This window comes from Phyllostomus discolor, chromosome 1, assembly GCF_004126475.2.
Source record: "Phyllostomus discolor isolate MPI-MPIP mPhyDis1 chromosome 1, mPhyDis1.pri.v3, whole genome shotgun sequence".
NCBI lineage: Eukaryota > Metazoa > Chordata > Mammalia > Chiroptera > Phyllostomidae > Phyllostomus > Phyllostomus discolor.
The window spans coordinates 147,570,594-147,588,646 of NC_040903.2; the positions used below are offsets into that span (position 1 = coordinate 147,570,594).

At 36.8% G+C, this 18,053-nt stretch overlaps 1 protein-coding gene and 1 pseudogene across 4 annotated transcripts in view; one reads left to right on the top strand and one right to left on the bottom strand.

Annotated features, from left to right (window-relative positions):
* Positions 1 to 18,053, top strand: part of SLC12A6 (solute carrier family 12 member 6) — a 99,097-nt gene that overhangs the window by 34,233 nt on the left and 46,811 nt on the right. The window lies entirely within an intron of this gene.
* Positions 10,912 to 11,031, bottom strand: LOC114490382 (annotated as a pseudogene).

An 18,053-nucleotide genomic window follows, 5' to 3' on the forward strand; every position in this document is an offset into this window, starting at 1 on the left:
AATAATATTTATGATGTAAAAGTACTAAATAAGTCAATGGAGAACCTCAAAATTGCGGGAGGAAAAAGAGGTAGGTAAAAGCTTTTCAAGTGGAGATGAGAGGAAGAAGAGCCAATGAGCACATGTAAAGCTGCTCAGAAATCATTAGTCATCAGGGAAATGCACATCAAAACCACAATGAGATATCACTTCAAATCTATTAGAAAGGCTTTAATTAAAAATATGGACAATAACAAGTGTTGGCAAGGATGTGGAAAAACTGAAACCTTCATATACTTAAAGGAACAAAATGGTACAACCATTTTGAATATACAGGGCCCAACACAAATAATGCCCTTTTTCACTATAAAATTATAAACATGTAATTCTGTAACATAATATCACACTCAAGCATACCATATGACATTTTAATTTAAATGTTCAAGTTAAAACTATAAATTATTACACGCATATTATTGTTACCCTACCAACCACACTCAAGGAGGCATTACTTCTGCCAGACCCTGTAGTTTGGCAGTTTCTCAAAAAGTTAAATGTAGAGCTACCATATGACCCAGCAATTCTAGGTATTTGCCCAAATGACATGAGAATAAATGTCCATGCAAAACTTGTACAGATACGTTTATAGCAACATTATTCATAATAGCCAGAAAGTGATAGGAACAACCCAAATGTTCACTGATGAATACATTAATAAAATGTGGTATATTTGTGTAATGGGACATTATTTGGCAATGAAACAAATGAAGTACTGAAATACATTAAAATACGGGTGAACCTTGAAAATATAATCTACAGAAAGTAGATTAGTGGTTGCTTCAGATTGGGCAAGGTGGCTGATTGACTACTGATGGGTACAGGGATACTTATAGAGGGGGACCAGATTCTCAGATTGTGGTGATAGTTGTACAATGTGAATATATTAAGAAACATTGAATTGAACACTAAATGGGTGAGTTATATGGTAAGTTATTTCAATAAAACTTTTAAAATGCAACAACTTGCATGAATCTTTAAGTCCTTCTGCTGAATGAAAGAAGCCAGTTCCAAAGGTTACATACTGTAAGACTCAAGTTTATTTTTGTAATTATGGTAGCTTATGACACAGTTACTAATAATCAAAACATATTACATGTGTGTGAGTACATATGCACTAAAAACTGTTTTTAAAAATTTCAGTATACATGTACAATAGTTTTTGCCTTTTCTTTGTATGTTTGAAAATTTAGAAAAAATGTTAAATTAAGCTTCCATTAAGCAATTAACCTTATCAGAAATGTTTATCATTTCCTCTTAGTCCCCATAAAACAAAGTTTTAGGTGCTTAGTTCTTCAGCTCTTTAGCTTCTTTGAATTCGGGTGTTTGGCTCAATTCCCTTCCCTCCTTTTTGTTGAGATAATCTATATGGTCAGGCCGTATTCTTTCAAAACCATCTTAAAATGAAGGAATCATGAAATCTGTTTTATTATAGTGCATAAAGAATGATTTCAATCATCCACAAAGCCAAAGAAGCACATAAGGTATCAACAATATTCTTGAATATTTACAATTCCCAAATCCTTTCTTCTGTCACTTCTTGGTGAGATTTTTCTATTTTTTTCCTTAAGTGTGTAAGTATTGCCCTCTCCAAGTATTTATAGTTTTCTTGGCTGATGAGTTTGTGGATTTGGCCCAAGAAACTGTCTTTATCTTTGTATTTAACTGTGGACTTTATTAAAGCTACTTTCTGCTATTATGCTTGCTAGCTTCCAAGTGTTATATAGACTGAGCATTAAAATCAGATCTGTCTTCACCACAGATGAGCTCTTCAACTTCTAGTGGATATGCCCATATATCTAGGAAGTGTTTTAACAAAACCTAATTATTCAAATATATTCTGAGCATAATTTACATATTCATTTTCTTTATGCAAACCGGAAGCACAAACAAACAAAAGTAGTCTTGTAAGGACATTTTTCATGCTTGGGACACCCTACTAAACAGCAGTGGTTTCCTCAAGGACCTCTATTAATCTTTTGTTTATACTTAACATGTGTACCAGAATTTGAAGAATATTGTTGATCATTACCCAGTACTGGTGGCAGACCCACCTGTGCCTCCTAGTGTCCCCTACTTCTTTCTGAATGGAGCCCAATATCGTCCTCCCAGTTCCATCAGTTCTACCTTGTCCAACATTGGACTGTCCCCCTCCCTGCACTGTAGTGGGCCCCTGCAGCAAGAGATGGGCCTGAGTGGCCTCTATAAGACTCATGTAACTGGTCCTGGCTCTTGGTTTGCTCAAGCTTCAGCTACGTACCTGCTGGCTGCTGTTGCCTCACCTTTTCATCAAAACAAGTCAGATGGATCAGAGGAAAGATTGTTAAATGAATTCTCTTAAATTTCCTCAGGACTTGTGTATAGTGTTCTCTGCTCCCATAGGCATGTTTGGCTCTACTACTGGTTTCACTACTTCTACCTTAATGAACTTTCTCATCCTTTTAGTGTCTAGATTTGTTGTGGGATAATTGGCATAACAGCATTGCTTTCATAAAACCTTTCAATGATTTTTTTTCATTGCTTCCTTCTATGGTTGCACTTTCTTCTGTTCACTAGTATTTCCAGGGCTTGGTTTCAGCTCCTCTCTTTGCCTTGACTTTTAGGAAAGTTTATCCTTTTATCTTGAATTCTTACGTTTTGATGACTTTAAAATCATTATTTTCATCATTAACCTTTTATTGAAACTAGTCCTAATTTGTCTCAGTCTTTTTTTGAAATCACTTTACATCAGTCACTCATTTAACAATGATGTGCATTTTATAGCATGTATAAAGCTCTATGTAACGAAAAATTGTTATTGTTCCAGAAACGTTAAACAAAGCACTTATAATGAGCAGATAGCCTCCCCCTCTACCCCCTGCCAATTTTCCCAGATTGACTCACTGGGCATTCTCTCATTGTCTTTACTTAAAAAAAAAAAAATACTGATTGATTTTCCTCCTTTCATTCTTAAACTTAGCAGCTGTGTCGCTGGTAGTGGGGAGGAGGGCATATGTCACAGCTATGAAATTTGGTGCCACCACAAATTCACCATTTCCAATCTCAATGGTGCTGTTAACACTATTCAAAATTCCTTCTATGTTATTCTAATTAGCCTCTTTTATTTAAGTTTCTCATAAAACTTAAAATGCTCATTAAGCTCCCAATCCTCTTTTCCCTTATATTCAGCATGTCTGAACTTCTGCTTCATAGAGAAAACTATATTTCCAAAATGCCTTTTTCCAAATTCTTACCAACATCTGTATTCACACCTATCCTTTACCTTCTTCTTGTTCCTATTCAATACTTATCTGTATACCTGTTCTGTAGAGCCTTTCTTGCGTCCTCTTTCCTGATTTGTCTACTATACTATCAATTCCTTTGCCTCAGTGTATTAAAACACTCGAGCTCTCCTCAGGCCTCTCCCTCTCTTTTCCTGTCTTTACCTTAACCAATTGTTACTCATTTGGTCTCTCAAATATTTCTCAAATCTGTCCTCTTCTCTCCATCCTCATTGCTGCTACAATTAGTTCATGTTAGTCTTTAGGCACTTCTTATTTAGCCTCCTAAAGCCACCAATTGCAGTAACTTCCAGAGGAATTTTTCTCAAATATAAATGTCATCTTTTTATTCCTCCATTTAGAACCCTGTAGTCTTTGCCCATTGCTTGCTGAATAAAGTCTGTACTGCACAGTAGGTCATACATGTTCCTTCATGATCTAGAACATCCCAACTTAATAGCTTCCTTGTCTGCATTTCATGCATACTGCACACCAGATATAAGAAATGTTCTTGAATGTCTATTTTTTCCACATACTTGTTTCATCATCCTGGAAAGTTCTTTCCTGCACTCACCAAGCAAACCCTCTTAAGACTGAGCTCAAGCATCACTTCTTTCTTAGTGGTTTTTCCATTACATTTTTCAGGGTATGTAATGTACAGTTCCATATCAATTTGCTGTATCTCTAACATAGTACTATAATCATTCTGATGTAATGGAGTTAATAGTGACAACTACCTATTACTACTATTCTAGAGTTCACACTGGAGATACTCGTTAGCATGTGACTAATTTACAGTGGTCTAGTAATGAGTATGCCTGTTGGTCTCTAATAAATCTGGCACTCATTTCCCTTTGCATATTGCACTCATATGTTTCCTTACCTGAAAATACTTTCTTTTTAAAAAAAGGTTTTATGTACTTATTTTTTAGAGAGAGGGGAAGGGAGGGAGAGAAGCATTGATGTGCGAGAGAAGCATCGATCAGTTACATCCCACACACCCCCCAACCCAAGCACGTGCCGTGACCCAGAATTGAGCCAACAGCTTTTGTTTCTAGGGATGGTGCCCAAAATGCTGAGCCACACCAGCCAGGGCAATACTTTCATTCTTAGACTTCTACTTAAGAGAATTTCAGTGGTTTTTCCATCCCAGACATGTTCTTTTTATTCCTCCCCTATGGTTTTGAGTTCTACATGATTTTTAAAGTTTTTTAAAAAATTGTACTTAAAGCTCACACTGCCTTGATCCATATTGTTCCTCTCCTTCTTTGGACCCTTGCAGCACTAAAGGCAATACCATGGGTTTTGGGCTCTCCCACCTTAGACAAAACAGTTCAGTTTTCTCAGGTCTAGTTTCTTCTGGAACATGGGAATGATTCTTCCTCACATGACTGCTGTGGAGATTTGGCATGATGAACGTAAAAAATTTCCCCTAAATTTAGTCACTGAGAGACTACATTTATAGTCTTCCCAGTTTTATATATCATCTTTGCATTAATTAAATATTTTGTCTTAAATTAAGGTACTGATTTTCTGGGGGAATTTTTATAAAAGAAACTTTGTCACTAAATGAAATGCCAGCATGCTTGCATAAAAGACTATAAACTAAAAATAAATGTAATGCAGATGACATTAATCTTGCTAGATAACTGTTGCCAAGTAGAGGCTCTGAGCCTGTTAAAAAAGAGAACATCACATTTTGAAGAGATGTTCAATATGTTCCAGCACAAACATTAAAAAAAACGATATTTGATAAAGTGCTTTGACTCGGAGTTAACAAGGTTAATGGCAAGGGTGTAGGAAGAAAGTGGAATCACATCCTGATCATCTAAAATCATAGGTAAAACCTACCAAGATGTTTAGAACAAAAGGAACCTAACAAACTTTTAAAGGTAAAATTATAAAAAAAAATATGCATACTTATATTCTAGGAGTATTCAAAAGTGTAAAAATAACAGAAAATAGTCTGGTTACTAAACTTTCTCAAATACTGAAAACAGAACCATATTTGCTATTCTAGGTAGGTGATCTTTATCTCTCTTCCTAACTTCTCTACCCTTTCAGCCCTGACTCTGTATGGGATTTCATAACCACAGGAGCTTCCCCTATATTTCTCATGCCCTGTGAGTGTAGGGGAGGGTGTCTTACTGGGGTAAGTAGTATTTCTGAACTCTTCTATGTTGCAGTAGGCATAATGTGGCCATTCATGGTCACTGTATAGTTCTATTTTGCTGATTAGTAATTACTTCATAATTACCTAGTTGGAATATCTTTTACCTTAGTTATTTCATCCTGGGATAATTGAGTTAATTATATTACTAATATTCATTCTTGGATATTTGTAGGATATTTGTATGACTAAGGACCTCACTTCAAGTTTCTGATGAGGTGTCACATTCTCTGAGAGACCTTTTTAGACTCAGTATTAAAACCAGCACAGAAACGCCCCCCCATTAACCCTCTCTCTTCTCCTACTCTGCTTTTTTGTTTGTTTTATGTCTTATCACTCTTGACTTATAATATAGGATGTTGTTTGTTTATTGTTTGTGTCTTCCCCACAAATGTGTAAGTTCCTTGATGGCAGAGATTTCATTACTACACTTTTATTAGTTAGAATAATGTTTCACATGCAGCAGGAGCTCAAATAATATTGATTGAATAAATGAATGAAAAGAACTACAAATTTTAAGTAACATGGACATTATGTTTGCAAACTAACTCATGAGCTGTCCTTCAGGAGAGCCCATCACCCTCACAACTTTTACCATCTTCACTTCAGTCCTTATCCTATCTTCATAAGATTTCTACAGAGGACTCCTAATTGTTTCCCCATTTCTATTTTTGCTTCCTCCACAGTCCATTCTCCAACCAGCATCCTTCATCTTGTAAAAAGTTAATTAGACTTGTAATGCTGCTATTTAAAAACTTCCAGTGGTTTCACATCATTTATAAACTAAAATGCACACTTTTTACTATGGTCTGTAATACAACAACATGAATCTGTTACCTAATTTGCTCATCTATTTTCAAGTGCATTATATTTTTTAAGTTATATTTTATTGAATATGCTACTACAGTTGTCCCACTTTTTCTCCTCGACCCCCCTCCACCCAGCACCACCCACTCCCTCTGGCAATCCCCCCCACCATAGTTCATGTCCATGGGTCATGCATATTGGTTCTTTGGCTACTGCATTTCCTATACTGTACTTTACATCCCCATAGCTATTCTGTAACTACCTATTTCTACTCCTAATCTTTTCACCTCTTCTCCCACTCCCCTACAACCCCCTGACATTTGGCAACCAACAAAATGCTCTCTGTCTCCATGATTCTGTCTCTGTTCTCTTATTTGCTTATTTGTTTTTTAGATTCAATTTGATAGATTTGTATGTATTGCCATTTTATTGTTCATAGTTTTTTTATTTATATTTTATTGATTATGCTATTACAGTTTTCCTGATTTTTCCCCCTCTGCCCCACCTTCTACCCAGCACAGCCCACTCCCTCAGGCAATTCCCCCACCATTGTTCATGTCGGTGGGTCAAATGTATAAGTTATTTGACTACTCCATTTCCTATACTGTACTTTATATTCCCATGGCTATACTGTAAATACCTATTTGCATTTCTTATCCCCTCATCTCTCATCCATTCCCCCATATCCCCCTCCCTTCTGGCAACCAACAAAATGCTGTCTGTATCCCTGATTCTATCTCTGTTCTTGTTTACTTAGTTTGTTTTTTAGAAAAATCAACTGTTGATAGACTTGTGTTTTTTGCCTTTTTATTGTTCATAGTTTTGATCTTTTTGTTAAGTCCCTTTAACATTTCATATAATAATGGTTTGGTGATAGTGAACTCCTTTAGTTTTTTCTTGTCTGGGAAGCTCCTTATCTGCCCTTCAATTTGAAATGGTATCTCTGCTGGTACAGCAGTCTTGGCTGTTGGTCCGTGCTTTTCATGACTTGGAATATTTCTTGCCAATCCATTCTAGCCTGCAAAGTTTCTTTTGAGAAATCAGCTGATAGTCTTATGGGAATTCCCCTGTAGGTAACTAACTTCTTTTATCTTGCTGCTTTTAAGATCATCTCTTTATCTTTAACCATTGGCATTTTAATTATGATGTATCTTAGAGTGGGCCTCTTTGCATCCATCTTGTTTGGGACTCTCTGCGCTTCCTGGACTTGCATGCCTATTTCCTTCACCAGATTAGGGAAGTTTTCTTTCATTATTTTTTCAAATAGATTTCTAGTTTCTTGTTCTTTTCTCCTTCTGGCACCCCTAAGATGCAAATGTTGGCCCTCATGAAGTTGTCCCAGAGGCTGCTCATACTCTTTTCATTTTTTTGGATTCTTTTTTCTTCTTCTTGTTCTGATTGGTTGTTTTTTGCTCCCTTATGTTCCAGTCATTGATTTGATTCTTGGCTTCATCCGCTCTATTGTTGTACCTCTGTAAATTGTTCTTAATTTCAATTAGTGTGTCTTTTGTTTCTGACTGGTTCCTTTTTATGCTGCTGAGATCCTCACTAAGCTCCTTGAGCATTATTATAACCAGTGTTTTGAAGTCTGCATCTGATAGATTGCTTATCTCCATTTCATTTAGCTGTTTTTCTCTTTTGATATGTTCTTCCATGTTTCTTTGTCTCCTCATTTTGGCAGCCTCCCTGTGTTTGTTTCTATGTGTTAGGTAGAGCTGCTTTGACTTTGTGTCTTGGTAATGTGGCCTAATGTAGTAGGTATCCTGTAGGGTCCAGTGGCACAGCCTCCCTAATCACCCAAGCTGGGTACTGGAGGTACACCCTTTATGTGGGCTTAGTACACCCTTTTCTTGTAGTTGAGCCATGGTTGCTGATGGCAGATCAGTGGGAGGGATTCACCCAGGCCCGTCAGCTGCAAGGACTGGCTGTACCCTTGAACACCAACCTCCGCCCTCTGTGGAGGATCAGTAGTGCCGGGGCAGGGTAGAGGGATTCTGACATAGTCTGTAGCTGTCCACTGGTTGTGCTGGCCCTGGGGTTTCCTGGGTGATGCAGGCCAAGGTCAGCACCCACCAATCTTTCCTGAGCTATAAAGCAATCTGAGATGGTTGCCACTTGTGCTGGGCTTGTAGTTTCCCAGGCAAATCCAAACTGTGAATCTAGTCTGGCTGCTTCTAGTTCCAGGCTTGGGGTCCTTAGCAAGAGGTATAGGAGTTGGGGGCTCACTGAGGCTGGCTGTTGCTTGCTTCAGAGGATTTAGAAAGTTGTGAAACATGAGCCAAGACCAGCCATTCACATAGAAAAGCAGCTTGGGTGGGCCTATAATGTGGGTCAGTCTGAGTCTCTGGGAATCTCCAGGGTGGGGCAAGCAGTGTTAGCCAGGTTGATGGAGTCTCAGGTATGCCACCAGCTTCAAGGCTCTGTGCCTCTGTGCAGGGATGGTTGAGAAGAGGGACACTGGCCTCTGCCCACCTTTCTGTCTGGGAGAAAGCTGTGCCCCCAACTCTCACCTTGATGCTGGACACTTCAGTTTCTCTCTGTATGCCACTGGTGCCTTTCAAGCTGCTACCCCTTTGCTGGAGCTCAAGGGAATGAATCTGAGTAAATCCATGTGTGGGTTTTTTAAGAGGAACTTCTTGGAGCTCCAGAAGTTTCTTCCCCTGACTCAATCCCAGCAGGTTTTTGCAGCCAGAGGTTATGGGGATTTATCTTCCTGGCACTGGAACCCTGGGCTGGGGGCCTCATGTGGGTCTGGGACTCCTCACTCCCGAGATATCCCTGCTGAATTTTTATCCAGCACAAGCAAAGTGGGACCAGCCTGTCCCACATCTCCGCCCCTTCTGCCAGTTGATGGTTGTGTTTCTTTAACTCCGTAGTTGTCAGACTTCCATTCAACTTGATATCTGGCTGTTCCAAGTGATGGTTGTTCTATATTTTAGTTGTAAATTTGGTGTGGTTGTGCAAGGGGGTAAGCTGTGTTTCCCTATGGCGCCATCATTGCTGACCTATTTTCTTTTTAAACCACTTTCTTACTCACTGTGCTTTAGCCACACTGATGTTTCCAGACATACAAAGCTTATTCCCATCTTAGGGTGTTTGTATAACCACTGTTCCCTGACCAGTCTTTTTGAAGATCTTCACATTGGCTCCTTTACATTGAAGGTGTACCTTAAAGATTATTTCCTCAGAAAGGCCTTCACTGTGCACCCAGTCCAAAATAGCCTCTCCATGAACTCTTCTTAATTTTGGCTTAAATACATGTTATAAAGAAAATAGCCCTGGCTGGTGTGGTTCAGTGGATTGAGTGCCAGCCTGTGAACCAGAGGGTCACCAGTTCAATTCCCAGTCAGGGCACATACCTGGGTTGCAGGCTAAGTCCCCAATAGGAGGCATATGAGAGGCAACTACACATTGATATTTGTCTCCTCTTTCTCCCTCCCTTCCCCTCTCTAAATATAAGTAAATTAAATCTTTTTAAAAAAGAAGATAATTGTCATTCATTTTCTTTTATTCTTTGTCTCAACAAATCTGCATGAGAACAGGAAATTTGTCTTTCTTAATTAATATTCTATCCTAGCACATAGGATAATGCCTGAAACTTAATAATTACTCAGATATTTAAATGAATGTATTTTTGAATGAATAAAGCTTTATGATAGTCACCTGGGGCACTTCATAAAACTGCAGAATCTGAAGTCATTAGAGTTAGTTATGTGACCCATGAATTTGTAGTTTAACAAATATTCCAAATGATTATTTTGCATAGACAAATAGGGAGTTCTTTTTGAAGCTCAGTATATTGATATGAATTAGTTGAACACTTCCCAAAATGTATACCATAAAACAATAATTAAGATGGTTGTTGAAAAATAGTTATCTCTTCTAATGTATTTAGGAATGATAAATGTTATATTCTTTTGTAGATTAGCTAAGCAGCCATTAGCATATTGAAGGATCTGAGAAATTGTACTTTATAGAAATCTACTGGACTGTTAAATAAATTTGCTGAAATTACTTACTATCCTTCCCCAAACCATTTTCTCACCAAGTCCCTATTAATATACTACAGATTGTATACTAAGCACTAAGGAATATGTAGTGTATGTGAAGTACATCAGTACCGCAATTTATTTGCTCTATGATTAGCTGTCTACAGAGATCCCTTATATGGCAGATGGACCGAACTAAACCATAAATCCCAGCAGAAATTATATTTTTTTGGCAGAAGTAAACTCTTAATATCTTTTATTCCCAAAGAAATACAATTTTATATTTTATTTATTTTATTTTTTAACTGTTTATGCTATTACAGTTGTCCCAGTTACCACCCCCTCACCCTCCTCCAAACATCACCCCCCATTCTATAATCATTCCCCACACTGTTGTCCATGTACATGGGTCCTTAATATATATTATTTGACTAATCCCTTCACCTTCCTTCAAACAGTCCACACCTCCCTCCTCCCATGTTATAGCTGTCAGTATGTTCCATGATTCTGTGCCTCTGGTTCTATTTTGCTCATTATTTTACTTTGTTCATTAGATTCCTCTTATAAGTGAGATTCCGTGGTATTTGTCTCTCAATGATTTACTTATTTTACTTAGCATAATAGTCTCCAGTACCATCCATGCTGTCACAAAAGGTAGGAGTTCCTTTTTTCTGCTGCATATTATTCCATTGTATAAATGCACTACAGTTTTTTAAACTGGCAAGAACAGATACTACACTTGATCTTAGCCAAAAGGCCAAGTAGCAATATACCACAGTTTTTTAATCCACTCATCTACTGATGGGCACTTACGCTGTTTGTAACACTGGGCTATTGTAAATAGCGCTGCTATGAACATGGGGGTGCATAAATTCTTTTTAATTGGTGTTTTGAGATTCTTAGGGTATATTCCCAGCCGTGGAATTGCTAGGTCAAAAGGTAGTTCTATTTTTAGTGTTTGAGGAAATCCCATACTGTTTTCCACGGTGCCTGCACCAGTCTGCATTCCCACTAATGGTGCACTAGGGTTCCCTTTTCTCCACATCCTCGCCAGCATGTATCATTTGTTGATTTATTTATGATGGCTATTTTGGCAGGTGTGAGGTGATACCTCATTGTGGTTTTAATTTGCATCTCTGATGGCTAGTGACGTTGAGCATTTTTTCATATGTCTATGGGCCATGTCTATGGGCATGTTCTCCCTGGAGAAGTGTCTGTTCAGGTCCTTTGCCCATTTTTTAACTTGGATTATTTGTCTTCCTGGTATTGAGTCATATGAGCTTCTTATATATTTTAGAGATCAAACCCTTGTCCAGTGTATCCTTGGCAAATATGTTCTCTCATATAGTCAGTTGGTTCCCTTTTCATTTTGATACTGGTTTCTTTAGCCATGTAGAAGCTTTTTAACTTGATGTAGACCCATTTGTTTATTTTTTCCTTTATTTCCCTTGCCCTAGGAGATATATCAGCAAAAATATTGCTGCATAGATATCTGAGACTTTACTGCCTGTGTTTTCCACTAGGATTTTTTATGGTATCACCACTTATATTTAAATCTTTTATCCATTTTGAGTTTCTTTTGGTGTATGGTGTAAGTTGGTGGTCTAGTTTCATTTTTTGCATGTAACAGTCCAGTTTTCTCAACACCATTTATTGAAGAGACTGCTTTACTCCATGTATGTCTGTGTCCCCTTTGTCAAATATTAATTGACCATAGAGACATGGGTTTATTTGTGGGCACTCTATTTTCTTCCATTGATCTATATATCTGTTCTTATGCCAGTACCAGACTGTTCTGATTACAATAACCATGTAGTATAGTTTGATCTCTCCAACTTTGTTCTTCTTTCTCAAGATTGCTGAGGCTATTCGGGGTCTTTTTTGGTTCCATGTTCTAGATCTGTGATACATGCCCTTGCTATTTTAATAGGAATTGTCGAATCTATAAATTGCTTTAGGTAGTATGGACATTTCAATGGTGTTAATTCTTCCAATCCATGAACCTGGTATATGCTTTCATTTATTTGTATCTTCCTCAACTTCTTTCTTTAGTGCGCATAGTTTTCCAAGTACAGGTCTTTTACCTCCTTGGTTAAATTTATTCCTAGGTACTTTATTTTTGGCTGTTGTTGCTATAGTAAATGGGATTTTTTTTCTTAGTTTCTCTTTTTGCTAATTCATTGTGGGAGTACAAAAATGCCATCTATTTCTGAATATTGACTTTGTATCTTTTTAAAATATTTTTTGTATATTAAAAATTCAAAGAAGTATCTTTCTACTCTCCTTTTTGGTGTAAGACTAGAAATAATGATTTATTAACTTTTGTATATATTATTTTACATTTTCATCTCATTATTTAATTTTACTTTGGCTAAAATTGCCTGCTGTTTTCACTCATCTGCTTATTTAAATGTAAACACGATCTTTTAGAGAGAAGGGAAGGGGAGGAGAAAGAGAGGGAGGGGCAATCAATGTGTGGTTGCCTCTTGCACGCCCCCCACTCAGGATCTGGCCCACAACCCAGGCATGTGCCCTGAGTGGGAATCAAACTGGCGACTCTTTGATTTGCAGGTCAGTACTCAATCCACTGAGCCATACCAGCCAGAGCATTAATCTTACGTAAAATTTAAACACAATCTCATGTAAAATTTCCAAGTCTATGTAGTTTAATTGCAGTAAAATCTATATGAAGAGTATAGGCTTTTCAGATTTTACCTTATTTCAACTTATTTCTCTCTTAGGTTTCCCTACCCATACAGTGAGGAAGAATTTAATAATTATCGATGTTAGAGTAATTGTCTTTGATTCCATTTAATCATCTTTGCCTAATTTTAGTCAGGTGATTTCTTATAATGTTGATGCTTCTTTGGTCTTTTAAAAGTTAGAGTCCAGAAAATTAGAAGTGTGTTAAGACTGGTAATTTGAGGTATTTGGTACTCTGACCCGACCAGCGTGTCTCTGTGGGTTGAGCCGTGTCCTGCAAAGTGAAAAGTCACAGGTTCAATTCCCGTCAGAGCACAGGCCTGGGTTGTGGTTTCCATCTGGGTCAGGGTACATGCAAAAGGCAACTGATTGAGGTTTCTTTTTCAAATCAATATTTCTCTCCCTCTCTTTCTCCCTCCATTCCCCTGTCTCTAAAAATAAATAAATAAAATCTTTAATTAAAAAAATGTATTTGACATTCAGAAATAGTTTTTTTAGTAAATCTAGATAATACAGATGGGAGCATAATAAGCTAATTGTCCTGATATATATGCATTTGGCCATGTCTACTTTTTGTAAACAATTAGGCAACAGTCTTTACTACTGATTGTGTTATTTAATGAAATTACTTATTCTATCTTTAATGAAGACACACCTTACATACTGCATTTTAGAAGCAAAATACAAGCCCTGGCTTGTGTGGCTCAGTGGATTGAGCTCTGGCCTACAAACCAAAGGGTTGGTGGTTTGATTCCTGGTCAGAGCACAACGCCTGGGTTGCAGGCCAGGTCCCCAGTTGGGGATGTGTGAGAGGAAACCACACACTGATATTTCTCTCCCTCTCTTTCCCTCTCTGTAAAAAAATAAATAAACATAATCTTTAAAAAATATATACAAATAGCTTTTATTTACTTCAAATTCTCTACCAAGGATGGTAGATGAAGTGATTCTCAAAGAAAATTCAGGAAAAGACTTGCTGTGGGCAAACTAGGGAAAATAGTAAAGTTTTTCAGTACAACTGTTTACAGAGGCAGTTTTGCAAGTGAGGTCACCCATAGTCATTTTTCTCTACTTTCCAAGACACATGGCAAGACACTGAATAAAATCTTCATTCTTTACCATTAATTCAGGATAAATGTATTGAGCAATTGCCTACTTGTAAAATGACTATATCATTACTGTTACAAGAAATATTGTGTTGGCCAAAAAGTCTATATGGTTTTTCCCATAAAAGATACATTTTTCACTTTCACTAATAACTTTATTGATTTGGATATTTTGAGTATGTCAGCTGTCTCCCACATGGTATAATCCTGTGGTATAATTGAAACACTTAATGTTTCAATTTGATCACTATCAACTTCAACTGGTCTACCCAACCATGGAGCATCATCCAGCAAGAAAGCTCTAGTACGAAACTTCACAAACTACTTTTGACACATTCGATCAGTCACACCATCTTCTCCGTTCACTTTACAAATGTTTTTTGAGTTTCAGTTGCATTTTTACCTTTCTTGAAATAATAAAGCATAACATGCTGAAAATGTTGCATATTTTCTTCCATCTTCAACATTAAAATGGGTACACAAAATTCACCAATTTTTTTTTTAAAGATTTTATTTACTTATTTTTAGAGAGGGAAGGGAGAGAGAGAGAGAGAAAGAAACATCAATGTGTGGTTGCTGGGGGTTATGGCCTGCAACCCAGGCATGTACCCTGGCTGGGAATTGAACCTGGGACACTTTGGTTCCCAGCCCGCGCTCAATCCACTGAGCTACGCCAGCCAGGGCAAAATTCACCAATTTTAATAAGTTTTTTAATGCATGCTGATATGACAGCTGTCACAGTACAATCTAACAAAATTGTTTCAAATGAAATTAAAGACAATTAAGTGCTACTAGAGCTATTGTATGCAAAAAAAACAAACAAAACAAACTTCTCAGCCAACCGAATATTTTCAGTTTATTTTTATTATTTCATTTGTGAGACGGTTTATGTTTCTATTTTTTATTTAAACTACCATTTGACTGATAGAATATCATAGGATTTTGTGTATTAATTGGTTATATTGTGACCTAGAAGTAGCTTAATATTAAGACCATGGAAGAGTAAAAACAGTTAAATTATTGGCAGATTATTCTATTACAGGAAGTAGTTTGGTTAAGATTACTCATTTTGAGTAATATAAGGGACAACTCCCAGCCTTAGACAAACTTGGGTGTGCTCCACCAGTGACATATTAATATATTAATATGTCTCTCCCAAAATATTAAATGGGAGAGTTCAGGTATAATACAATAGAAAGATGCCCAGACACATCTTAGATGCCCAGAACAATGTTATGTTGACTGCAGTACACAATTTGAACTGCATACTCAGAAACGCCCTTCAGCATAAGGTATTTACCAATTGTGGTTTTTACAGGCATGCTTAGTTTCGTTCTAGTGGCTTCATGAGCCTATTTACGCCTAGATTTGCCCTTGTTTCAGCTTTTACATATATTAAGGAAGTATTCACAGGCTCTGAAGGGTTGGTATTCATCTTACCAGATTAGTAAAGATTGCCCCTCACCCTTTCATTATAACTGAAAAACATCTGTGTTGTACTTGCAGGAATCTACACAAGGGTGTTCAAAGGGAGAATATTAGCTGGACTAGAGAATACACACACATACATATGTCCAGTTCAGAAGGCAAGGAATATATAGTACAGAAGGACATAATTCTTTTTAAGAAAAGTCACTTACACTCCCACCTCTAAAGTCATAGTTACTCTGCCTGAGTATTCTGAGGTGTTTTTTCATTTTTATTCATAGATATATTTCCTAGCAATTCCAGATAGCTTGTGTTAGGCTATCATACTTTGTTTTAGAATAAGAAAGTCAGAGAATTGAGAAACAATGTCATAGGTTCTCAAGACATCAAGACTATTATCTGTATACTTTCTCTTTTGGCAGTAGTGTGATATGTTTGGCCATTTATTAATCCAGGCATTTGTCTTCTCCGCTACAAATATTAAAATCCGAAATTCTCAATTTGTTCTGTGCTAGCACTCCAGAGAAAGGCATTCCCATTGATTATAGTAGATGGGAATTGGAATCTTGAGAAGGGATCTTGGTATGGTGTTAGGGAGAAAAATAGAGGCTGCTAACCCCTCTCCAGCTTATGCTTAGAATCACTAGAGTACATCTAGATGATGATCCAACTTCTTCTGGTTCTAAACTTCTATTTTCCTTTCCCTACTCCTTACATACTATTTATACACCTGTTTCTCTATAATGATTGGGTTCAAATTTTCCCCTATGTGAAAGAGAGAAGCAGGCAGGAGAGGGGATGAGGAAAAGGGAGAAGATCTAACATATTAACTTGCTATGGAACTGTTATTCCTGCTGTCTCTTATGTGCAAGAACAACTCGTATTCTTTTTCATCTTTATTTTTTATTGAGGTCTAATAGACATACAACCTTATATTAGTTTCAGGAAATTTCATATTTGTACGTATTGCAAAATGATCACCACATAAGTCTAGTTAACAGCTGTCACCAGAAGTAATTGAAGATTTTTTTTTCTTGTGGTAAGATAAATTCTATTTTATCATGGTGTATGTTCCTTTAAATGATTTATTGAATTCATTTTGATAATATTTTGTTTAGGATTATTGAATCTATGTTTATCAGCCTGCAATTTTCTTTTCTTGTGTCCTTGAGTAGTTTTGATATCAGGGTAATGCTAGCCTTATAAAATAAGTTTGGAATTAGTCCCTCCACTTCCTTTTTTTGGAAGAGGGTTTTTTTTTTTTAGATTTTATTTATTTATTTATAGAGACAGTGGAAGGGGGAGAGAAAGAGAGGGAGAGAGAAAGAGAGGGAGAGGAACAGCAGTTGGTTGCCTCTTGTATGCCCCTAACTGGAACCCGGACTGCAACCCAGACATGTGCCCTGACCAGGAATCGAACCACTGACCCTCTGGCTTGCTGACTGGCGCTCAACTCACTGAGCCACATCATGCAGGGCTTTGGAAGAGTTTGAGAGAGATTGGTATTAATTATTTGAACATTTAGTAGAATTTGCTAATGAACCATATTACTTATTTAGATAGGAAGATGAGTTTAAATTAAAATTGGGAGTTCACCTGCTAGTATGCTGCAGAAAATATGTTAGAATAGAAAATTTGGGAATTTCTATTTTTTTTTTATTGAATTAAGAATGAAAAATCTTCCAAAAATATATCTTAGGCCCTGGCCTGGTAGCTCAGTTGGTTAGACCATCACCCCATTATGTCAAGATTGTGGGTTTGACCCCAGATCAGGGCACATATGAGAATCAACTGGTGAATGCATAAATAAAATGGAACAATAAAAATATATCTTAAGCCCTGGGGGCATAGATATGTGGTTGCCTCTTGAATGGTGGCATGCAAGAGGTAACCACACACTGATGTTTCTCTCCTCTTTCTCCTTCCCTTCTCCTCTCTCTAAATATAAATAAATAAAATATTTAAAATATATGTATCTTAAAATGTAACACGTAACATACGAAACTTCAGTTTTCTGAATCAGATTTCTCCTTTATTTCCTCCTTGAGTACAGTTTGTAGAGTACACATCAGAAACCAGAATTTATTAGGTATTCTGATTTGTTCTTTCTGAGATGCTTAAAGTGTTAGATTTAATTAAAATTATATATAAAATATTTATATTTATAAATACCATGGAAAATATTATTTGCATTTTGTTACAATAATTACAACAATAATTGTTCATCTTTTTTGTATCTTGGACTACACTCCCAGCCTGAAGCCTACAAATTCCTTTTCAGTACAACGTTTTTAAGTGCATAAAGTAATATACACACATACATATACATAGGAGTAAAATTAACCCGATTATATTAAAGTATAGTCATCAAAATATTAAACTTGTGATCTAATGAGTGCTTTTTTTTGTCAATGCATTGAGTAAGACCTAGCATCCATTTTAATAATTACCATAATTTTGAAGTAATATTGAACCTAAAAGATATTGCCATATATGTAGCAACTATTAATGTGATAGGAAAATATCTGATATTTATTATTGACAAAATCACAGG